A 26,067-nucleotide genomic window follows, 5' to 3' on the forward strand; every position below is an offset into this window, starting at 1 on the left:
AATCCCTCAAGGAAATCAGCTCCCTTGATCTGCTCGTGTAAATGAGGGGGTGGCTGGGTGATTACAAGGGAGTGAAGGAAGGTCCCAGCCTCCCCCACGGCCCCAGGGCAGTGGGCCCTCCAGGTACAGTGGGTAGAGCAGCACCAAGCAGGTTGATGGACTAGAACAGTGGGGCTTGCCCCTGCCAGGGCTCCTGAAATCGTTCAGCTCACGCACATGAGGAACTGTATGAAAGGGTTGCGGCAGGAGGTAGGTTGAGCACCTCTGGTCTGGATGGATGCAGAAGAAGAGCGAGCGAGCGAGCGAGGGACCGACCTTGAATGACAAAGTGAAACCACCCTACAGGCTTCCCTCCAAGGTTGTCATCTTTTCCAGAAGTGAAGGACCTCATCGTCCTCCAAGGAGTAGCTAGTGGCTTCAAACTGCTGATCTTTCAGCTAACAGTCAGGTGCTTAAGCACTGCCCTGCCAGGGCTTTCTGATGGTAAGGATACATGTTCTCATTTCTAGGGCCATTCCTGAAAAAAATACTAGAAGGCAAAAATTAAACGGGAGAAAAATATTCAAGCCATTCAATACAAAAGGAGGCAAGACAAACTGGACAGAAAAGGATGGCCCATGCTCAGAGGACCAGTGGGGGCCTCAGATGGGGGCAGGGTGGGACAGGAGGAAGATAGTAAGATGTTAAACATAAATCTAAGTTTGGTATTCTTCATACTAAATTGTATTAATTTCCAACGTAATGACCGAGTTTCCCAGACTGTTTTAGAATGGCAATCATATGCTGTTTACCTAAAACATAAGCAGGCAAAAGCAAGTTTAAGACTTTTTCAATGAAACAGGATACATCAAGCAACTGCTGTAGGTGGCTGAGCAATGTCTTAGCCATTTCATCCCTGGCTGAACAGGGTGCAGAGTCAGGCAGCCCACGGTCTGCGCCTCTTCTGACGGAGCCCAAGCCTTCTTTGCAAACAGCCTTTGTCCAGAGGCGTTTTCCCTCAGTCTAGTCTCTGGCGCCGACCACATACTGTAGCCCATCCAAGATGCCCTGTGAATTCACACACGCCTAAGAAAAACTGCCACCCATTCAATCACAATACACTGCTTCCTTGCCCATTTGAATTTTTATCTAATGCATCTTGGACTAGGGTTTTTTTTTATTTGTTTGTTTTCATTTTATTGGGGGCTCATACAACTCTTATCACAATCCATACATCCATCCATTGTGTCAAGTGCATTTGCACATGTGTTGCCATCATCATTTTCAAAACATTTTCTTTCTACTTGAGCTCTTGGTATCCGCTCCTCATTTTCCCCTCCCTCCCCACCCTCCTTAATGAACCCTTGGTAATTTATAAATTGTTATCATTTTTCATGCCTTAAACTGATCGATATCTCCCTTCACCACTTTTATGTCGTCCATCCCCCAGGGAGGGGGTTATCTGTAGATCATTGTGATTGGTTTCCTCTTCTCCCCCCACCTTACCCTTCCCCTCCTGGTATCACTACTCTCATTATTGGTCCTGAGTGGTTTATCAGTCCTGGATCCCCTTGTTTCCAGCTCTGTACTAGTGTATTTCCTCTGGTCTAGCCTTATTTGTAAGGTAGAATTGGGACCATGATAGTCGGGGGAGGAAGCATTAAAGAACTAGAGGAAAGTTGTGTGCTTAATCATTGCTACACTACACCCTGACTCGCTGGTCTCTTCCTAATGACCCTTCTGTAAGGGGATGCCCAATTGTCTACAGATGGGTTTGGGTTTGCACTCTGCACTCCCTCTCATTCACATCGATATGATTTTCTTTTGATTCTGGGTCTTTGATGCCCGATACCTAATCCTATTGACACCTTGTGATCACACAGGCTGGTGTGCTTCTTCCTGGTGGGCTTTGTGGCTTCTGAGCTAGATGGCCGCTTGTTCACCTTCAAGCCTTTAAGACCCCAGACGCTGTATCTTTTGATTGCAGGGCACCATCAGCTTTCTTCATCACATTTGCTGTGCACCCATTTTGTCTTCAGTGATCGTGTGGGGAAGGTGAGCATCATGTTATTAGAACACAGTATTTTTGTGACGAGGGAGTACTTGAGTGGAGGCCCTCTTGGAATAGGTCTTTTAGGCAAATCTTATCACATGTCTACTTTTGTACAATTCATTGTGCGGGTGCAGCGGTTCAGCTGCTGGCCCCGGGGGAGGGGCGTAAACCCTTCCAGGGGGTTTGCCCCCTGAAGGTAGCAGTCTGGGAACCCCTGTGGGGCTGTTCTACAGTGTCGTGTGGACTTGTTACATGTGCAGACGGACTCGATGGCCTGCGATGACACTTGTGCACACATATAGGAAGCTTGAAAAGTGGAGGAGGCTTCAGAAAGTTCATGGAAAATGGAATGAAAAGAAAATGGAATCCCCTCCGTGCTTTCTGAAGCCCCCTTGAATAAATGAAATGAATTGCTTAAGATATTTCTAAAACCGTCTCCACCAGCGTCTAATCAGCCGTCTCATGGATTGAATTATGTTCCCTGGAAAACATGAGTCTCTGAGGCTTGGCAGCTGGGCAATCATCCCTGTGATGTAATCTGCTATGAGAAGGCAATCAATTGTAAAGGGATTAGGTTGGGATACAACCCTCTTAATCAAGTCACAGCCCCGATCGATGTAAGGGGCGGGGGGTGTTCCCTAGTGGGTGCCCATCATCACCTTGTATCTTACAAGAGATCGGAGAGAAGTGAGCAGAGAAAGAGGGACTTCCAGTCACCAAGAAAGAAGAGTGGGGAGAAGAGTATGTCCTTTGGACCCAGGGTTCATGCACCAAGAACCTCCTAGAGTCCAGGACCTGGACCAGGGGGAATATTGATGCCAAGACACTTGGCAATTCCTGGGGCTACTGAAAGGAGATGGTGACCGTCTTCCTAAACTGTTAGTCAACACAGAGAGAATTCCTCCCCTGGAACTGGTGCCCTGAACTTGGACTTCTACCTCCCTAATCTGCGGGGAAGCTGTTAAAGCCACCTGCTTGTCTCCAGCACGCGGTGTATCAAGCCGGATGGTGTTGTTTGTGGGTTGTTTCTGAAGCAGGACCACCCCTCCCGTGATTCCTAATATCAGATGCACAAGGAACACTGTCCACACACGAGGTCCTGCTTCAAACCCCCCACCGGTGAGAGCTCCTTTAACCCTACCGCTCCCTCTCTGAGGGCCACACTGGGGCTGTCCCCATGGTGCGATGATGAAACGGAGGCTCAGGCAACACAGCCCGGGCAGGGCCAGATGGTCCCGGGGACACTGAATGATCTCGGCGTCTACCTCGCTGGTAGTTATCCCCACATCGGAGAAGAACGGCAGCACTTAGACCACTGGGTCAGGTTGAGGTGTTGGCTGTGCCAAGTCGTCCAGTCCGATCCCTTAAGATCCATCAATTCAGTGAAACCACGCGTGTCTCTGGCAAAATCATGAAGGTGGGGGTGGGGGTGGTGAGGCTGCGCTCCCACGTGCCTGCCCCCACCCCCAACCGTCTTTAAAAATAAGACACAGCCACTGATCTAGAACCTTCTCTCCTCCTCAGTCTTGTTTCCAGGGGCTGTCCTAGAATCTGGTGGGGGTGGGTGCATCAGGAGAGGATATTGCTCCTCAAGTAGCTGCCTGGGTGCCCCCGCAGCTGTGATTCCATTATCAAGGACCACCCACTGCCAGCGCTCATCACACCTGACTTCTCTGTAAACGTTCCGGCCCAAGACTGGCCAACTGGACTGGGCAGCTCCCTGGAGTTTGTGAAGGAGGGTTGTCTGACTACCTGGGGTGGGGTGGTGGTGGTTGATACTCCTTTCTGCAGGGCAGGTTCGTAGCAGATGCTTCCCTCATCTGGCAGCTCTGAGATAGAGAAGAGACCGGGCAAGCTGCCCCTGTAATGATTCCAGAGTCCCCCAGGGTAGTAGATCTGCCTGTCCTACCAACTCTGGAAGGGCAGAGTTGGGTTCAACCCACCTACCTTTCCATTAGTCACCCAACGCTTAACCCACTGTGCCATCGGCGTTCCTTCGCAAAGGGGACAGTGTGGGGAAGCCTGTGACGGAGTGTTGCTCTGTGAGTCTGGCACCAGGGTCCAGCACACAACCACAAGCATTCACGTCTAGCCGCCAGCACTGGGAGGTCATTTCCACATGTGCACTTACCGGAGGGGGATTGTGCAGCGGAGCTCAGATATTCACATAGAAAGCGCTGTGTCTCAGGATGATTTTAAGTGGGAAGTTTATAGTATATTCCTGTGAGGGCACCCCCATTATCTCCTGAGGGAACAGTCCCTGGAGAATGACATCATCCTTAGTAGAAGCTCCATGAGAAAGAGGAAACCCTTCACAAGATGGACTGACACAGTGGCTGCAACAGTGGCCTCAGTGGCCTGCAAGAAGGGCGATCTACAAGCAGATGCATGAACAGGTGAGGACATTCCCGCTCACACGTACAGGCTTGACAAGTAGATCCGTGACTGTGGGGAGCACAAAGGGGACATGCTTGTGAAAACTTCCTTGAGAGAATGAGTCCCTGGCCTTGGGGGCTCAGGACCATAGACTGATAGCAGTCCACAAAGATGATCTACCCCCAATAGCAACTGGGATCTAAAGAGCTCGTGCTCGGCCATGTGAGGTGCAATTACTGGTCCCGAGTAAAGAAGATGGATGGAAATGGAAAGGCGTGTGGAATGATTAGCCCAATGGACGGATGGACCATGCAAGCATCAGTCTGAGTCCAGCACCCTGAGACCAGAAGAACTAGATGGTGCCCAGCTACCACAATGGCTGCCCATGTTGCCAGTTCCTGGAGAGAGTGGAAGAAAAGCATGTCGCAAAACTCACAATCACACACACACACACACACACACACACACACTCCCCAGGTCTGCAAGACTGTGGGCCTCACACACACACAAACACACCACACCACCACCGCCACCAGACCTGCAAGACTGTGGGCCTGACTCACACTCACCCTTCAGGCCTGGAAGAAACTCGCTCCCTCAGCCCACTTCTCCACCAGACACCAGACAGATGCATGGAGGGAATGCACACACCTGAGAAGCAGCAGCCGTGTGAGATAAAAAGGCAGCATTGACGCCGGGATGAAGTTCAGAGAGGTTGGGAAGGACGGCAAACTGGAAACAGGAAGCACAGGGAGGAAGTGGGAAGGGGGATGTGGAGGAAAGAGAGGAGGAAGGGAGCCCTGTGGGGTGGCTGTGCGGAAAGCTGGGGCTCTGTTCTGGAAGCTTTAGTCCAGTTCACAGTGAGCTGGTTTTCAAAACGCCAGAAACAATGGCTGGAACCTGACAAAGGCTGTGAGCCTGGTGCGGGACTGGTGCGGGTCTTTCTTGTTCTGTGGTTGGGAAGGTGGAACCAACTTGACGGCTCCTGAGGACCCCAGCACAGACCTTGAATGTCATTTGAAAACAACTCATGGCGTGTCGGCGAATTAAAAGTAAAAAGGTACAAGGCGGCTGCTCAGGGGTACGTGGGTTTTGTGGCGTTGCTGTAGAGCCGAAGGGCAGGGGCGAGAGGGGACCACACAGTCCACACTGTCCCCTGAATGAGGGCAGCAGAAAGAAGGGGGAGCTAGTGGATGCCAGGGGGCTGCGGGGAGCTCCTGGGGAAGTTACAGTACCTTTCCGCTTCATCCTCTCAAGAAGGTTTTGAGGTCCTCAGACTTTTTTTTACATGTTTTTCCCTGTTTCCTGAGCATTCTACGAAACCAACCCAGACCCATGCCGACTCCCAGCCGACCTCCAGGGCAGGGAGATCTGCTCCTCGGGGTTTCGGAGCCGGTCAATGGCGTGGGAGCAGGCAGCCTCATCTTGCTCCCAGGAAGCAGCTGGGTTCGGAGCTCACTGTTAGCGCTCCAGCACTTTCCCCACAGGGCCAGGTAGTTCTCTTTTTCTCAGCAACACCTGCCACGTTCATAGAGCCGAGCCCGACAGCCCGACAGCCCGACAGCATCGACAGCATTGTGCTTTGACGAATGCACTGGGCGTACCCTCGGGCCTTTGGATGGCCCCTCAGAGCACGTGGACCTGGGCATGGGGTAGCCCTTTCCTTGGGGTCTCTCTGCCATGGGGTGGGGGTGGGGGAGTGGGGGGTGGCTGCCCCGCAGGGTGGGGCTGAGGAGAACACCAGCAGGGCTGTGTTTCGGGGGCAACCTGACAAGACCCTTCAGCAGTGTCGACACCCTGGCCCTGCAGGGAGCAGGGAGTGATGTTCCCTGAGCCCTGAGCTGCAGTGTAGCAGGCACTCGCTCACGTGGGGGTGTCGGAGGCAGATGCACACCTGCCTTGGACAGAACTCCTTGGACCCTGCTGGTGCTCTGTGCTGTCCACCCAGAACCCGTCGTTCACCCTGGGGCCTAGGTGTCGCTCAGGGGTCTCAGCAGAACTTCCAAGAGGACAAGCCTGGTGATCAAGGTCCTAGCAGCCAATGGAACCCCCAGAGAGCACGGCAATTCTCTCCCAGACCACCGCGGGGCAGCGTTTCGCTCCACTGGGCCTGTGGTCACCTTGCAGCAGGGTCTGAGTCCAAGCAGCTGACACCAGAACCAGTGCATCACAGCCCAGTTAGAACCACGTGTCTAGGTCAACCTGGAGCTGGGTCGAGAGAGGGAGTATCCACATGGGGTTGACTCCTGCAGGCTGATTCAGCCCAAGGAAACATGCGCGCGTGCACACACACACACACACACACACACACACACACACACGGTATATGCCTGGGCAGTGTGCCCCAAGCTTCAGCTCCTGCTTCATCGGCGAGCAACCCCTGACATCGTCCCCACTCTGGGTTCCAGGCCCCCCTGCCCCCCAGCTTGCCCGTCCGCAGCCCAGAGGGCCGGCTGATGGAGCACCAGCAGGTGCCGGCTCTCGGCCGCCCTCACAGTGAGGCCAGCCGCACTAATGACTCAGCAGATTACTGCAGCGGCGAGGTTCGCGAGGGGGCTTCGCCCAGATCTCCAGTTCGGTCGGCGTGCGTGTCGTTGGGTTTGATTGTTTTCAATCCCCACAAGCAATTTATTTTCTATGGAGCAAAGTTTCCCGAAGAATGTTCCAGAATGTGGTCAAGGTGAACTGTGCCGTGAGCTTATTCAATATTTATGGCTCTTTGTACTTGTATTACTAGGACTTTTTGGGGACTCCAAAGGGTCCATTAATCAAACAGAGTGACAAAATGAACCATTTGACAGTTGGGACAAGGGCTGAATATTATTATGATCATATAGATAGATAGATTAAACACACACACACAGAACGGACACACCCAGAAATAAGAGAACCGACTTCACTTCATCAACACCTCGGTTAATTACTACCAAGGACCACCCATACACATACATTTCCCTTCTAGGGAACCCTCTCTCCCGACGGCGACTTAGCACTCTCGCCGGTAATTTGGTTTCACCGCGGGCCCGAGCCCCGGGAAGCAGTGACGGGAAACACTGGAGTAAGTGTGGACAGCGGGTGGACAGTCTTCCCCCGGCTGACAGTTCTGAAATACAATTATCAGTGCGATCTGCTTAAGAATTCATCGGCGGCTCCTGCCTTCTGAAGACTGGGAAATAAATAAATAAAGCCCCGAGCCGTGCAGAGAGGAAGGGGCGATAAGCAGACATGGTTCTCCTCCAGCCTCATAACTGTAAATTGAAGAAAATTATTTTCCTTGCCTCCAGCTCATTGGCATATAGGCAGCATTATATTATAATTTCATAAGCATGAATCCTTTGAATAAATTTCAGAAGAATAACTGAATTAGAAATGCAAGTGAAGTGTCTAAAAACTTAACTGTACTGGGCAGGGGGGAGGGTGACCGTCATGGCACCATTGATGACGGGTTCCGTGGGTGATCCAGGCCCCCCAGAAGAGGGAGGTTTGGGGTGGGGGTGAGGTGGAGGTGGCTTGTTGGCCCCATGTCTCTGCCTGCTGGTGACTACAAGCGTTCCTTCGCTCTTCCCGTTCTTGCGTTCCAAGAAATTGGAGCCGTAATTCATCATAAATTAGCTTTGGCGCAACAACAAGCTGGGGGCATGTTATAATTACGGTTATTTGTTTATTTGTGGTCATGTTAAGCGTTATTTATTACCACGTGAAGCGCGGGGGAGAGCACGGAGGTTGCTCCCTCTGGTTCCCTAGCAACAAGTCTGCCCACTCTCCCCTCGGGGAGGAGCCCACCTTGGCCTTCCCCACAGATGGGCACCTGAGTGGAGGGTGTGTGGGCAGCAAGTGGTCTGTCTGGTGGGGGCAGAGTGGGGTGCAGGCGGTCTCTGCACACTCAACTGCTTTCACACTAACACCCTTTATTGAAAGGCCAACCTGCAGAACCCAAAAGTAGCGGTGCTTAGGGCACTGAACACCATTTGTCCACCCTGGATTCACACCAGGGAAGGGCTCCCTGGAGGGCAGCATCCCCCCAAGCCAGTGCCCCCACCCCACCCCCTGCCAGGCCAGGCTGACCCCAGTCCATGTGAGAAGGGCACAGAGACCTCAATTCCGATTGTGTTCACAGAAGACCACCCATCAGGAGGGAAACCCATCCCCAAGATGCTCTGGACAAGGACAAGACACGGCAGAGGCCAGCGAAACCCTCTGTGCACCGGACAGGCCCGAGGGCCCCCACACCGGGAGGAAGGGCTGCTCCCTATGGCCTCCCCTCATCCCATGTCTGAGTTTGTGGGCTTTTGTGCGACCAAGTCCACCCCTGTCCACAGAGAAGTCCAGCTGCCCTCTGAGCACTCTGCCACTGTGAGCCTGCTGAGCACTATCACCCCCACCAGCTTCCCAGCTGGTCCTCACACCCGGAGCCTGCCCGAGCTCCAGGACCTGGGGCCTGGGAGGTCCCAGAGCCCCCCCCCCCACCCCGCTCCTCACACATTTTGGTTCTGTTTTCCCTGTGCTTTTTACGGCCACCATAAACTAACCCTCCCACCGCGTCCGGGCAGAGTCCCCACTGGTAGACCATGTCACTGTTCGCCCTGGAACTGTTGGGACCCCGACATAGAAAGGGCTCCCCAGAGTTTTCAAGGGCTATGACCTCTCTTCCCAGGTGCCATTGGGTAGACTCACACCCCAACCTCTCTGTTAGCAGCCCCGCACATTAACCACACACTCTCCCAGGCAGAGAGCACAGGCCTGACCTGGGCTGGGGGTCAGGCGAGGTCAGCCTGGGCACCGGTCACCTCTCCTTGAAGTCCTTGGAGGGAGCACCAATGGAAACCAGCATCCTTGCTGGGCTCAACAGAGTCCACGCAGACAGAGGGTCCCAAGCCTGGGATCCCCTGCCCTCTGTGGTGCTGCTGGCCCATCAGCAAGCACCCTGAGCCCTGGTGGTCACACCCTCCTGGCTGCTCTGATGGCTGTGAAGGATCCTTCTGGAACCCCCTGGAGAGGATTCCCCGCATCCAAGGGATTGGGGCTGCACTCACCTTGGAGCCAGCCCTCCCTGGGAGTCCCTCGGAGGGCAGCGGCCTTCTTCACATGTTGTCTTGCTAGGCGTTCTCCAGGGCCTGAGGACCAAGCTGATGAGGTGGGCGGCGTGTCCCGGGAGGCTCCAGGTGTGCTCTAGTTCTGCTCCCCACTCCACCCCCCTTGTTTAGCCGCTCACACCAAGACCTCAACCGAGGAGTCTGGAGGGGTCTTCTGTTTGTCTGCTTTTTCATGAAGCGATCTTAAAAATATTTTATTTGTGTGTGTGTCGTAAAGCAAGCATGCTGCTTTTCTTAGGAGAAACGTGTGCTGACTTCTCAGTGGTGCCAGGCAGCCCTGTGGGCCAGGCCTGGGGGTGGGGTGGCCTCTGGATTCTGGGCACCCTGGTCCTCATCCAGGACCCCCGTTATGAGGAAGACGTCCGGCTGGGTTTGGTGGAGTGGGTTGGTCAACTCTCCCCAGACTCCCTTGGGACAGGGCAGCTGCCTCAGCTACTCGACGTCCTTTTAGGTGGTTCACGTGTGATGTGCGTGCCGGGACCACAGATGATGAGCACGCAGCCCCGGGGAGGAGTTCAGTGGCACCTACTCATCAGAACTGGGCTCAAGCCTGGTCTTTCTCAAACTAGACTAGGCTCCCACTTCCCAGGATGCGACGGGAGGCAAAGCAAGGCATGCACGCAGACACACGACAGTACAGTGACTCAGACGCAGGACAGTGCCATGCAGGGGGCTGCCAAAGCACCCATGTCAAGAGCTGAGCGCCTCGGGCCTGACCACAAGGTGACCAGTGGCGCGCAGATGCCCCACGTGGACCTTAGAAGCTCTTCCAACACTGGACCTCCCTGGTTTCCATGCACAGCTGTATCCATGCTGCCTCATCCTTTCCCACCTGGCGGGTGGGGTGTAGGGTCCCTCGGAGCGTAATGGAATGATCACTCGATTCCAGAAGCTTCTTCTTTGGCTCTCCATCCAGAGAGCACATCGAGACACCCTCTCTCCTTGAGAATGGGCAGGATTCACTCTCTCGGGGCACTGGTAGTTTTTGCATGAAAGGCATTTGAGATCTTCAATCCATCCTACCCACCACTCCTCAGTCAGGTCGCCAGGCTGTGGTGGCTTCTGTGTTGCTGCAATGCTGGAAGCTAGGCCACGCCCTGCTCTTTCAGAGAGGGTCACCATGCCGGGCAGGTTCTCGATTGCCTCATCTGCATGTAGAAGCTGGACCATGACGGATGAAGGCTGAAGAATTGATCCCTTTAAAACATATTGGCAAAGAACCCTGAAAGAACAGGCGAATGGGCCTGGAGAGTGCACAGTCAGACCGATCCTTACACGTAAGGATGGAGAGACCCCGCCCACTTACTGTGTGCACCTCTCAGGAGAGACCAGGACGCCGTGCTTGTACAGTACACGGTCAGCTAAAAAGAGGCAGACAGCAGACAAGATGGGTGGATGCAGAGGCTGCAGCACTGGGCTCAATCCTAACAATTGGGCAGTGTCCCAGTGTTTCCCAGTTGCACCAGGTTCACCATGAGTCAAAGCAAGCTTTTCTTCTCCCTAGCTTGCATTCCAGCGCCTGGCCCACGGGGGCACAATCGTTGCTGAATCGAGTTGCATGGACACCTGATCTGAGTCCTTCACCATCTGGGGGAGAAGTCTCTCCATCAGGCCTCTTTTCTGCCATCTGAGAAGGTTAATGTGGGGCCTGTTTCATAGTTGTTGTAGGTTGAGTCATGACCTCCTAACAGTGAGCCCAGTGGTGATCTGCTACTCATCCAAAGGTGGGCACTTCACACCCAGCCACCGCTCCAAGGGAGGAAGATGAGGCAGCCTGCTTCCAGGAGGATCTGTGGCCTCAGAGCCGCTGTGGGACAGCTCCATGCTGTCCAATGGGTCTCCACAAGCCAGTCAACCAGATGGCGGCAGGGGTGGTTCTAAAAGTTGCACTAAGAGGACCAGAGGGGAAGTGACGTGCTTGAGGGATGGTGTTGGCCAAGTCTTTCTAATGGAACGTGCACTACCAGGTGACAGAGCGGATCCGGCTCCGAGGAGGTACAGCTAGAGAGCTGGGTAGAGTTCAAGGTGGCGGAACTCCATCTATGTGATCAAGCGAGGCCAGCCCCTGGAGAAGGACGCCGTGCTTGGAGAAGAAGGAGACCCTCGGAGCGATGGATGTACTCCGTGGCCATGACAATGGGCGGAAGCAGAGTGTAGGTTGTGAGGGGGGCAGGACCAGAAGGTGCTCTACAGCACCTGACGACAAGCATGGCAAATGTCACAGCTAGCACCCTAGCCTGGACAACGGCGCACGCCTCAAGCTCTCCGCCATCCCCCCTACCCACCCACCGCCCAAGCCAACCCAAGTTCAGCCCAAGGCCCCACAGGAGCCCAAGCACGGCCCTCATGGCGGGGTGAACACCGGCATCGACAATCTCTGTCGTGATGTGGCCATCCTGGGCTGCAAGCACTACCCCTCTGTCTGAGCTGTGTCCCCAGGAAAACCCTGGTCAACACCTCACTGGCTGAGGTCGGAGGACATTGGCAATGCAGGGCCAGGTTTTCTCACAAATGGGCAGACCCTTTGGGATCAGGTACTCCCTGCTGCTGGACGGGACGTAACCACGGACCTACCCACCAAGAGCCCTGGTGGAGGACCCACCTTCAGCGTCACCATCACCAAGACTACGAGACGTGGTGCTGCTGGCGGGCAAAGAGCTATCCATGGTGGCTTGCCCAACAGGACGTGTCAGGAAATGGCCTCCTTCATCCCCTGGGCCTTCCCAGGCATCTGCCCCTTCCCCATCCCACTTCCCATAGCTTTTGTACCCCTCTCCATCCCATACACATAGACACCATTTTCATTTGGGGTGCTGGGCATTTCCTCACACCCCTATTGCTGCCCAAACCACATGGAGTTGGAGCTGGGGGGCTGGATGGACTGACACCTCACCTTTCCCATATTCCCTCCAGTGTGGTGGGAAAATATTGCTTTTTTCCCCCACAAAGATTCTACCAACCCAAACCTAGCAGATGCACAGTGACACCCGTGGAGGTGAAGTCCTCACAGCTGTGCTGTAAGCATGACCTGGTTCTGCTTAGAGGATTTCTTCACTTCTGTTCCGGAGGACGCACGGAGCAGGGGGGATTCCTCAGCCCAGTCGGCTGGAATCCTTCCCCTGCCCCCTGCCCCCAGGGAGTGGTGCTGCCCCCTTGGGCAAGCACTGGATTAAGCCCTTGAGGAGTGGGAGTGGGGTTCCCCCACCGAGACTCATCCTAGCTCGAAACCTGTGTGCACTCTGGTGGCTTGCCACCTTCTCAGAGATGAAGATCAACACCCCACACCCAGACAGTGCTCCTATGGGTTTCTGAGACTGTAAATCTTCACAGGAACATACAGCCTCCTCGTTCTCCCACGGAGCGACTGGTGGGTTCAAACCACCGGCCTTGCTGATTAACAGTATCCTGGCAAAACCCACATTCCAGAGCATCAGCTGTGCTGAGCAGTAACCTCTGAGCCAGCTCGGACGCCCTCTGAAGCAGAGGAGGAACGTGGAAGCAATCTTGTGCAAACACGGTCATCTTTCTCCCTGCAGCTCGGCCAGTCCATCTGAGGGCACGGGCCATGGGCTGCAGGTAAGTGCCGGGTCCTGTGGCTACCTGCAACTCGGTGCAGAAGACCCACTGATTTTGCTTAATGAAAAAAAGATAGACAAACAAGGGGGAAGCACCTCCCTCTCCTCCTTCCCTCAAAAAGAGGCTCCCTCTGAGATTTCTCAAGCAGTGTCCAGTCACTTAGCTCTTTAATCTGGATGCGTGACCGGGCCCTGCACGCTTATCTAATGAGCTCTCCTATGTAAGCAGACTTTCCTTTTCTCACTAGTGTTTTAAATTCTGTGTCACTGGCTACATTAATGATGCTATTATTAGAACTATAAAGTATCCCCCTGAAGGCTGCCTATATTATTTCTCAAGAGGCTGACAATGCTGCCTCTAAAGTGGACCGATATTTTGAAGCTCTGCGTGAAGTTGTTGGTGGCTAATCCCTTGTAGTGGGGAGCCAAGTTCTTCTTCGTTGTCTGTGAGCTGGGCTGCCCTGTTCACACTGGGTGACCTGCTGGCATCTGAAATACTGGCGCGGCTTCCAGCAGCACAACAACACATAGACTGCCACGGCACACCCAAGACCTCTAGAGTATTGAACAGCCAGGAGGGCACTCTGCGGACGGAAGTGTGCCTGACATTGCCTCGCATGCGTGGGAGCGTGGGGCACCGTATCAGGAAGACTGAAGCAGAATGGACGCATTTGAATGGTGCTGCTGGAGATAGATGTGGAAAGTACCGTGCACTGCTGAAGGGACAGACGGGATCTGTCCTGGAAGAAGTATGGCCAGAGACAGGATGGCAAGACTTCATCTCACGTACTTTGCACATGCTGTCAGGAGAGACCCATCCCTGGGGAAGGACACCATGCTCGGTAAAGTAGAGGGGCAGCGAAAGAGAGGAAGGCCCTCGGGGAGATGGACTGACACAGTGGCTGCAACAGTGGGCTCGGGCATGTTCTGTTGCACATCGGGTCCCTAAAGGTCAGACCTGACCAGGTGGCACACAACAGCAACAACAACAACATGGACCGGTGAAATCACACACATGCATATATCTATACTCACACCTTTGGTTTATGAATGGCTTTTGATTGTGTTCTTAGCTGGGAGGCCTAATTTAAGAGCAATTTGTTTTATGGCATGGCCCTGCTTGATGCTTGTGCTCATGGAGAGATCACTGGAGATATGGTGCTACAGCAAAGGGTGGTGAAGAAGCCGGATAGTGCCGGGCTGTCTGAAAGAACAGCATCTGGAGTCTTCAAGGCTTGTCTTAAAACAAGCTGCCATCTAAGAGACGTGTCAGCTAAGCCCACACAGAAGGAGCACACCCGCCATGTGATCTAAAGAGTACAAATAATACAACCGAGAGCGGGGGGAGGGAATGGCATTAGAGTGTGCGTCCTGAGCACTTGGTTTGCAGGAGCCGACAGGGGACGGTGTGCAGAGCCCCGCACGAGCGAGGCCTCCACTGGAGCCCGCAGCCCATCGACCAGACATGTGTGTGGTTTTGTCCTCATTTGTAATCGAACATCTCCCCTTTGTTTGAACCCACGTTCATTCGTTCTATTTTTCATTAGGTTCTGCTTCCTTTTGGATCGACGTTCGCCTGTATTTCACTCTGGTGGTGCTCTTTGCCATGATTTCATTTCCATGCAGTCTCTGGTCCCTAGATCTTAAGGTCATGACAGCAAAGCTGGGTCGGGGTGACTACAAGAATGAAGAAGATGGTCATACCCATTGTAGTGATGAATACAACCCTGTAAACTACATCTCAGCCACTGATCTGTACCATCCACAAAGTAGATGTCAATAAAAATGGGTTTTAAGAGACAAAGAAAAGAACAGACTGAAAATGAAGTCGTGATCAACTTGCATTCCCCCCACCCCCCAGCACATGACAGTCAACCAAATTAACCCCGTTTTGCAGAACCTGGTCCACCAAAGGTTTTTGTTTTTTTTTTGAAAAATTATGTCAATTTCCACCAGAACCCTTAGCCACCTACCAGCTTCCTGAATGGGCAGCAAGCCTCCCCCTGCACGGTCTCTTTATCCCCCTCCTTCAGAAAGATGCAGGCCCTAGCTCCCTGGTGGAGCCGATGGTCCATACCTTGGTGGCCCGTGTTTATTCACAGCTGACGGGCATGAGAACGGCAGTGGGCGTTGGCTCCTAGCTCCACTTGCCCCCTGCCCAGAGGTCACAGGATGCACAGAGAGCCTGAGGCAGAAGGTTCCAACCAAGTCCAGAGAGACTGACAGAAAAAGAGCGAGCTGGTCTCTCTTCTTGTTCCCGAAAGGTCCAGCCTTCTCGGGCCCACAGCCCTGGCCGTGGCTCCCTCTGTGTGACTCAAACCAGCCCGGGAGACGGGGGCAGGGGCTCCCGCTGCCACTCTCTCCCCTCTGCCACCCTCTCTGCCAGCTCTGTCAGGCTCTGGCTGAGCTCTTCAAATGCCCTCTGAAGGAACCCGCTTGTCCAGTGAAACCTGCTCCACTCCGATTGGGCATCGGAGAGCCTCCAGGCCACGCACCCTGGCCCTCAGGGCCTCCCCACCTTGTTCTCTGGCCTGAGCTGGGCCCTGCCTCCCCCGCCCCCCTACACACACACACGCACACGTGCGCGCACGCCTCCTCCAGGAGGAAGAGAAAGCCCCCAGGTCGTGAAGACGGCTGCTCCGAGGGCGAAATTCCTGACTGAATTCAGAAAACCTCTTTCTGATGGTTATTCTTTCTGCGTGTCCGGCTCTTCATTCCGGGCGTGTTTCCTGAGCAGTGAGCGCTGTAGATTTAGGAGACACGTGTCAAGCTGTCAACCTCCCACTGCCTGCGTTTGTGTCCACCTTGCAAACAGCAGGGAAAAAGACTTTCTTCGCCCCCCTCTCCACAAGCGTTCACGTCTTGGCAGTTCTGAACAGTTGCTGTTCCTATTGATAGCAATGGTTTGATGTTTCAAAAAAGAAAAGGGGGGGAAATAAAAAGGGTTTTATTTTCCCCTAAGTTTTTGACATGTTCTGCCATATCATATCACATCATACCCGGGTGCATCAAAAACAGGCGGCAGGGAGGATGCAGCCCGTGTGGCAGCCTCCCCAACACCACCCATCTGTTCGCCGAGCGAGCGAGCCTTTTGTTCTGCTTTGACGGCTGGGGTTCCAGGTCGGGCGGGGGCTCCTGAGGCCCGGGAGCCAGTTTCCAGGAACTGGGCAGCGCTTCCCTTGGCCTTACCCTTGGCCGGTGCATGGGGCACCCATCGGAGGGTCCCACCCTAAAGGAGGGAAGTGCAAGCTGCCGCCCAAGCTCCTTGAGCAGGTGTCACCTGGGCACAGCGAGTCCGGGAAGGAAAGAAAGGGTCACCGGTGACCAGCACTCTTTCTCCCCAGTGTCTCCTGGCCTGGCTGGTCTCCTGGGGGCCTGCTGGTGCTTTTGAATGGCCACCCTGCGAGGGGCAGCCTGCGCCCTGGCCTGGCAGCTTGTCCCCCTCACAAGGCTGCCCCAGAGAGACTTTCAGAAGGGGTGAGGCTCAGGCTGGCCCTCCCACAGTTACCCACCACTACCTGCTCTGCCAGTTCCCACCTGTGTGGCCTGTGCCAGCACCTGCTGGGGCAAGTCATGAGGGCAAAGACCCAGAGGTCCAGGAACGTGAACATGAGGGTTCTCTACTGCTAAGGGAAAGAATGGTGCATGGGAATAAAGGTCTGGTGATCTCCTTCCCAAAGACCAGTCATTGAAACATCCAGCCTTCGGGAGCAGTGTCTCTCACATAGGGCTCGTCCGCTGTTAGACACGTGTCCGGAGGCAGAGGGCTGGGGAGTGGCCTCTATGTTCACCTGCTGACAGCACAGCCTGGGGACCCTAAGATGAGAAAATCTCATTAAGGTGGGGGGCAGTGGGGAGAGGTAACTCAGAGAGGGACGACATTCAGACTGAGTCTGCAGAGAGCTGCATACCTCGGTGGGCTGGGGCAGAGCATCAGGTGGGGAGAGTCTGGGGCCAGGACAGGGAGGCCAGAGGTCTGGGCACCTTTGTTAGAAAACTGGGGTCTAGACTTGGGTTCCCCCACCCAGGGGCTCCATGGTTCCCCTGGGCATCACTCATCATCCCTACAGTGTCCACACTGACAGTTGCCAAACGGGGGCCTTTACCTCTGAGCTCTGCAGGCAGAAGTCCAAATTCTGGATGAGGCAGGGCCACGTTCCCTCTGGGGGCTCAGGGGAGGGTCTTTCCTGGTCCCTTCCAGCTTCTGGGGGCCCCTTGAATTCCTGGGCTTGTGGCTGCATCTGCCTCTCAGAGTCTATCCTCTGTGTGTCTGTGCCTGGGCCTCTTCTTTTCTTATAAGGACACCAGTCAGCATTGGATTGAGTCAGCTGACACCATCTTCAAAGACCCTAGTCCCAAACAACGTCACGTTTGCAGGACCCTGCTCCCGACTTCCGTACACCTGTGGGAAGGGGAGAGCTAAGACCAGCACAGACCTGCCTGCAGCCTCCTTTGGCTCCGCCCTGCCCTGTCCTGTCCTCCCTGTGGGGAGGGGACAGGCCACCACATTCCTCCCATGGGAGCATGGACTGGCACAACCCGGACCAGGACACAGAGTCTAGACACAAATGACCTTTTTTCCCTGTCTACTCTGGCAACAACAACATCTCAGTGAGGAAGACCTGGTGTGTGTGCACATGAGTGTGTGTTAGTACATGTGTGTATCATGCATTGTGTGAGTGTACACGTGTATAAATACACGTGTGTATAATTTACATGTGTGCATGTGTCTGTACACACATGTGTTTGTGTGTGCATATTTGTTCATGTTTGTGTGTAGGTATATGTTTGTACATGTGTGTTTGTGTGTAGATTTTCATGTGCAGATTTGTCTGAATGAGAACATCCGTGTATTGTGTACGGGTGCATGTGCACATACACATGTTCACATATCTGTGTACATTCTATCCACATGCATGCATGCCTATGTGTGCATGTGAGGCATGTGTGTACACATGCACATGCGTGTATGAGTATGCATGTGTGTTCGTGTGCGTGCATGTACATGGTGAATAGGGGGCAGGGGCATGGAGAGGAAGTTCCCCAGCCCCTTTACCAAGCTCACAGGCCCATAAGAATCATACGAACCACCTGGACCATTTGGCTGTGAGCTCAGCAGCAGTGGTAAATTATCCTTAGCTCTTTGTCCCACATTCCCCACCACATCCTCCGGATGAACCCCCCTGCAATGTCCCCACTGCCCTGAGTTTTGCTCCTTGTCCAGATTGCGGGTCTCTGAATGAGTCCCCTGTTCTAGCTGACCTCTCCACACCTCTCAATTTTGTATAATCTGTGAATTTAATGAGATCTTTATCTTCTCCTTCTGAATATTAGCAAAGATGTTAACTAAAGCCAGGCTTGGCACTGGCCTGGGGCATCGTGCTACATACCTTCCCAACCTGAGGGGAAGCTGGTTCCCACCCGAGTTTATACCCTCCCCCCAAAATGCAGTGTTAACCTGTGAGTCAGAGGGCGTGTTCTCAGAGGGGGCTCTCCAGGACCATCACCCCACTGCTGGGTGTCTGCGGACAATTCTCTGCACTCATAACGAGGGAGTCTGGGAGGCTGAGACTCTGTGGAGGGAGACCTTCACCCTCGTGAGTCGGAGAAGAATCCTAGACACATTCTCCTAACTAAAAGGTATCCCCTACAATGCTCCCCCCATTATAATGCCACTTTTAGGATACTTCCCCCAAGCTCATGGCTGCTTACTGTGCACTTGAAGCTTATCTGCATGGAGAGCAATAAGACTCTACTGTCTGCCCACCCTAAAGATAGCACTCTCTCTTCTGACAAGAATCATGACTTGTTCCCCTGGAGAAGAGCTCAGGATGCCTAAGGTCAAGTCAGCTCAGGGACAACCAAGGTTAAGTGGCCATCATAACTCGAGGACGTGCCCATCCCATTATATATTGCCTTCCTGTCACGTGTATGCCCTAGCACCTCTCCTTCCTGTCACGTGTATGCCCCTAGCACCTCCCCTTCCTGTTGCGTGTATGCCCTAGCACCTCCCCTTCCCGTCACGTATGTATATGCTGTGGCTTGCATGTCCCATGATTTTGTAAGCCTGTTAGAGATACATTTGCCCCGCGCTAGTCCCAGACTCCATGAAAGAGGTGAGCCCTTGCGTGTCTTGTCTGTTATTCTTTTTTTCTTCCCTGTCACTTACACAACCACTCCTATCCGCCATGGAGGCTGGGCCCCCACAAGTTGACCCCAGGTTTCCAGTCGCAGGCAGGAGGTGACACTGGGCCACAAGGGCCTCCTCCAGTTAGCCCAGCATCTTTAGGGATGGGGGAGGGGCTGGGTACTTCCTCTGGCCCACTGACAGCTTCCCAACACTGGGACCCCACTCACTGCTCCCCACCCTCACCTGGTTTCTTCCCCAACTGGGTCTCCCCCACTTCAGAAAGTACCAACTCCATGCCTACTCTTGGTGACTTGCCATATCCCCAGCCACCAGCCTACTTGCCCTGGGCTCAGCCCAGTGGCCAGATCCTGGTGATGTAGGATGGTGAGTTGAAAAGTGCTGCTAAAAAATCATAGCAACTTTGTTTAACAAAAATACCACAGCCTGAAGCTTGTGACGTACCTTCCAAGTAGGATTGTCCATTTCTGCAGCCAGGTTTCCATCCCTCTAGCCCAGTGGTCATCACCCTTCCTCACGCCGCAGCCCTTTCATGCAGTCCCTCATTTGGTGGTGACCCCCAACCATAACATTATTTTCGTTGCAACTTCATCACTGTCATTTTGTTACTGTGATGCATCTGGCGACCCCTGTGGAAGGATTGTGTGACCCCCAGAGGGGTCACGACCCACAGGTTGAGAACCACTGCTCTAGTCCTTCCCTGCGGAAGGCTGTTCTCCTTAAGTCACACCACAACAAAACAGCATCTTGGCAGCCTGGGGGGACTCTAACTGTGCTCCTTTTAAGTGTTCTTGGAGTTTGGGGGACAAAAGGAAGTCTGCAGGGCAGTGAGGGTAAGGCTCCCCAGTGTAGTTGTCTCATGCCTCCCCTCAAAAGTGGCAGCTACTTGTTTATGACAGCCTTCCTCAGCACCACTTTCCTGGTCTTTTCCTCACCAACACAGCTTCCAGTTTTCCTAAGGATTCTTCCTGATGAGGCTCTCTTGGGTCCTCTGAGAAAACCCCCAAGCAATACTTGTCATGACCTTCTGAGGAGCCTCTGTGCTCTGACTTGAACTGGACCTTTGTTCTTTAAGGCAACCCAGCAAGACTAAGCCAAGTGCATGGCTGAGATGACTTGTCCGGCACCGTCCCCTGCCCACAGTCACGTTCACACTTGACGTATATGGAATAAACCCGAGCCTGCAGGAGCTGGGACTTTAGTAGTAATGCTTTCAGGCTCACCTTTGTCCAGGGCAGAGAACATCGGTCCTCATCTTAGATCTCCACAAGCCTCCACTGACCACTGGTCTCAGTGGAGATCGATGTTCTGAGGATGGCACATGGCTGTGTTACATGTCACCCCATGGACAGTGGTGTCACTGGTTGAAGCTGGCCACCCTTCTGTTGTGTTGTGGATGTCCAAGTCCCAGGGGGGTCTCACGGGGCTAGGGTTAGGAATGGACAGGGCTGTGTTCCTTCTGGGAGCTCTATGGAAGAGATTGTTTCCTCACACTTTCCAGCTTCTGGGCCCCCAGCTCCCAACCCCACAGGCCCTGGCTGAGGGTTGAGTCACTCGGCCCTCTGGTGCCATGGGCCCAACTCCTTCTCTGACCCTCCCTCCCTCTCTAATGACAAAGGCATTTGTGACTGCACTGGCCCCACTTGGGTTATCAGGAGTCTCGAGGTTCTTAGCTTAACAAATTAGCTTAGTGCCCAGGCTGGTAGGGTAAGTTGGGGGCAGGAGGAAGGCTCATAAGTGGCCTGGGTGGCCCCACACAGACTCATGCCACTAACTGTGGATCTGAGTAAAATGAAATCCTTGAAAACTTCCATCTTTTCTCCGTTGAGCATGATACTGTCTAAGGCCCCAGTTGTGTTTTCTGTACTTCAATGTAGATTATAGTCCATACTGAAGGCTGCAGTTCTGGTCTTCATTGGCAAGTGCCTCAAGTCTCAGAAAGGGAGTGGGGCATAAGTAATATCTGAAGATATAATGTATATAGTACAGTGATAGTTGCATAATCTGGTGTTACTTTGAGTTTTCAGAGTGAAGGGGTAGAGTTTAGTCTGTCAATCAGATCATAGCCAATGAGGCCTCTGTGTGGGCATGGTCTTCTCCTGAGGATTCTGGGAACTCCTGTAATTCCTCCCAGGAGGCGGGAGACACTCTCTTTTTCAGCTCACTCCCAGAGAGACATTACATCTGACAAGACACATGGACCGGCGCTAGTGCTCTGAGCTGGAGGAGCCACATGAAGACTCCATGGAGACAGACTGATGGCAGTCAGAGCCTCAGAGGAGAAGAAACCATGTGGAGACACCTGCCAGTACTGAGATGCCTTTACCACCACTGGATCCACAAGACTCCCCACTCACTGGCCTGTGATCTTCCTGCATTCTGCGTCATTGCGTGTGTTTTCTGAGTCTGAGAGGACTTTATAGATTGGTATTGCACATACGGGTTTATGGACTTGATCTGGACTGGGCTTGGATGATTTCTCAATATTCAATTGCTCTTGTATATGACCTCTGTCTTATACACATATGCATGCTTATGAATTTGTAGACTTACCCAAACTAACACAAGTATAGTATAATGTAATATAATATAATTTTCCAATGAGGATACAAAGCATCAATATACATATTCAGGATGCACTATGAAACTCAAGCAAGATAGCTACAGAACCGACCCCATCTAGACATATCATGCTGACGAGGACACTGTTAGAAGGATAGATCAAAAGGTCACATTAGGTTCTAAGGGGAAATACGATTACTGAGATTTGTTTTCTCAACATAAATTGTGAAAGCCAGAAGACAATGAATGAGATAGCACTTCTTAAGTGCTGAGAGAAAAAAAAACTGCCAATAAGAATTCTATACCCAGCAAAAATATCCTTCTAAATAAGTGCAAGACAAAAAATATATATATGTACCAAGAAAATAAAAGCAAAAATAATTTCTTACCAGCAGACTTGTACTAAAAAAGGAGGAATGGGGTTCTCCAGAAAGAGAAAAAATGATCTAAGACACATTAAGGAAAGTGCGGAAATGAACGAAGGCTAGTGGACATGGTGTGCCAAGCAGAAATATCAATTGAAAAAGCAATAACCATGACAATAATATGCCAGTATTCTACAATAATGTCAGTATGTATGACCACAACAACACACAAGCCTCAGTGGGAAAACAGAGGTAGAGGTTCCCCAGGCTCTAGCATTGTCTGGCAAGTGGCAAAAGCATGAATTCATATTATTTAAATATAAATATCATAACTTGTATCATTACTAAAAGGATGCATTACCAATAAACTATAGAGGAGAAAAATCAAGTAACAAAATCTATTTCATGACCACAGAGAAGGATGCACTTGAGCTGTGGTGCTGGGGAAGAAAGTGCCATGGACTGTGAGAAGGACTACCAGAGAGAGAGATTGGAAGACGTACAGCCAGAGTGCTCCCTACAGGCTGGCATGGCGTGGTTTCATTTTACATCCTTTGGACATGTCAGGAGAGGCCCGTCCTTGGAGAAGGACATCATGCTAGGTAAAGCAGAGGGGCAGCAGAGGAGGGGGGCCTCAAGGAGATGGATGGACAGTGAGGCTACAACAATGGGATCAAGCACAGGGACTAGTGTGAGGCTGGTGCGTCCCTCTGTTGTGCATGGGGCTGCTGTGGGTTGCAGCCAACCCAGTGGCACCTGACAGCAACAAAGAAGGAGATAATGACAAGGAGAGGGAACATCAAGCAGTGGGAAAACATGGATATCCAACAGAGCAGCGGTTCTCCACCTTCCCAGTGCCGCCACCCTCTCATACAGTCCCTCATGTGGTGGTGACCCCCCAATCTTAAAATGATTCTCGTTGCTACTTCATAACGGTCATTTTGCCACTTCTGTGAATCAGGTGACCCCTGTGAAAGGGTCGTTTGACATCCAAAGGGGTCATGACCTACAGGTTGAAAACCACTGCAATAGAAGGATACTAGTTAGCTAACCACTTTAGTAATTATATTAACTATATTCAATTACTGAACTATTTATTTATACTGAATTAACAGTCCAGTAATTCCATAATGCAATTAAGGGACAAAGTTTGTCTGGCAGGATTTTTAAAATCTATCAGTATCCTGCTTACAGTAAACGTTACCTGAAATATAATAACAAAGAGGTGCTGAAAGTTAAAGACAGAAAAAAATCCATAGAACCAGTAACCAAAAAGAAAGCAGACCTTGACACAAGCTGCGTGACAAGAGGTGGAGTATGACATTCCCAACGAGAGATGGTCCAGAAGCTGATAATGTTTCGTGTGGGTGCACCTTGGCTTATAATTTCATAGTATTTCACATGAAAATTGTCAGAATTAAAGAGGAAATGGACAAAACCACAATGGGAGATTTTAACTTGCTGCTTTAAATTTTTTAAACATTTTATTGTTCATTTGGGGAAGACTACAGAATAGGTCATAGGTTTTTTCATTCAACAATTGATGCACATTTTGTTTCAACTGAGCCACTGAAAGGCCCTGGATGTACCACCATATATCTCACTTCCATTCCCTCCTTATTCCCAGCCCTCTCAACGTTGTCCTTGGGTGGAGGCTGCCCTTTTCATCTTAAGTGGTTAATTATGCTAACAGAGGTGTGGGTTCAGTTTCAGACGTCCTGGGCGGCTGAGGGCTACAGCCTTGAGGGTCCCACCGGTCTCTGTTGAGCCAGCAAGCCTGGTGTCTTCTGAGTGTTAGTCTTGTTCCGTTTTCCTTCCACTCGACCCAGGACCTTTGGCTGTGATCCCTTTCAGACCGTCTGTGGCAGTGGCTGGGCACCATCTCGACTCTCTGGTCGCAGGGTTGTGCAGACGGGTGTTTGTGGGGTCATCAGATCTTTGGACTCATTGTTTCCATGTGTCTTGTGATTGTCCTCACTCTGCTTTCCTCCAGATGGAGAGAATTTTCCTTTTCTTAGTACTTTCCTTGATTACACATAGACCATGCAGACAAACGCCTCAACAGAGCAATGGAAAATTTGAAAAATGTGATTAATAGACATACAAATGTGTAAATCTATGAAAGCCCTGTACGCAACGACTGCAGAAGATACATTGTTATTGAGAGAACTTAGAATTTAAGGAAGATTAACCAGAGGTTTGGCCATAAACCAAATCTTAATGAATTTCTGAGGATTAAAAGGTTCCATGAGCATATTCTGATCTCTGGGAATTAAACTAGGACAAAGGGGGACAGAGGCCACACCCCAGGGAGCTCCCCCTGACAGCAGATCAAGAAGGTGATCTGAGTAGGAGTGTAACATCCTATATGAACCTCCTTACAGCTGACTGAACACTTCAGCGCACACGATGGAGGGGATTGCACCGTGACAGATCTGCCAAACCCCTGAGAAGCAGGCCCAGCCAGTGGACACATGCTGTGCAGGACACGAGTCAATGCATGCCCCCCTGAAAGCTGGGTACTGGGGAGAATATGGCAGCTGGGCCCCATAGACACTGTTGTGGCTATTGGGGCTGCCTCCTACTACCGAGAAAACTATTGAGAACAAAGAGCCAGGATGGAATGAGTCCTTTGAACCCAGGGTCCCTAATGGGACCTAGATGCAAGGAAAGCCTCCTAGATGCAAGGAAAATTGATGCCAAGACACACGAAGATGGCCAAGGAACAGCGGCCCCCAGAGGTTGAAAGGGAGGAGAAATAGACTGTCCCCCAGAGTTGACAGAGAGAGTGTACACCACGCCTCCAGAGCCTTCACTCTGGATCCAGACAGCTCGCCTCCCAACTGTGAGAAAGCGTGCCTGGTTGTCGGAGCCATTCCCTCGGCCACTCTGTCACTCCAGCATGACATACCTAGGACACAGGGCAAGAGTGGGCTTCTGAGACACAGGCTATGTTTGTCTTCTTGGTCTGTGCCGACCATTCAAATGTACTTGCTTGGTGAAGATCCAGCTCGACTTACGCAAACGCTTGTTGAGACGACGCTACACCTGCATCTTGGAAATGAAAGCTAATCAATACAAAGTGCACTTGTTCTCTGCCCATGTGCAGGCACCGTCCCTCCCAGAGGCCAGCGCAGTGATCCTACAGGTGTCCTTTCTGGGTAAGCATCTGCCCTGCATCCCGGGGACTCACACACACGCCTGCGACGTGCTCGGTGACACTGTTCCACCTTCAATGCCCTGGCTCTCTGCTCATCCTTCCAGGGCCAACATTGGCTTTGGTTTCTGGATCATTTTGTTTCTGTCTGTAGTTCTCCCTCTCTCGTTCATTTTGTCCACCAGCTGCTGGGAGGCACCATGGGGTCTCGCACAGCAGCAGGAAGCCCTGCCCGCTCCTCCTGTGCCATCCTCAATTGCTCTTATGCCAGAGCCCGTTGTTACAGCCAGGCTGTCAGTCCACCTTGTCGAGAGTCTTCCTCCTTCTCGATGCCCCTCAAGGCCACTGTACCAAACATGATGTCCTTCTCCAGGGACTGGCCTGTTATGACCACATGTCCAAAGCACATGAGGCAAATGGAATCGCCATCCTTGCCTCTAAAGAGCATCCGGGCTATGCTTCTTCTGAGACGGGTTTGCATGTTCATCTGGAAGTCCACGGACTTTGCGCAGTCTCCACCAGCACCACCATTCAAAGGCAAAAATTCTTTCCACAAGCAGTGACAAAATATTCAGCAAGATGCGTGCGATGAGAATGGATGGATGGATTGATGGATGGATGGATGGATGGATGGATGGATGGATGGATGGATGATGGATTCACGAATGGATGCGAGAGTGCAGGTGAGCAGCAGACTCTACCCCTAGCACCCTGGGCAAAGGTGGCAGGAGCTAGCCTGGTGGCAGATGGAGGTAGAGG

Source organism: Tenrec ecaudatus, chromosome 15 (assembly GCF_050624435.1).
Source record: "Tenrec ecaudatus isolate mTenEca1 chromosome 15, mTenEca1.hap1, whole genome shotgun sequence".
In the NCBI taxonomy this organism is placed as follows: domain Eukaryota; kingdom Metazoa; phylum Chordata; class Mammalia; order Afrosoricida; family Tenrecidae; genus Tenrec; species Tenrec ecaudatus.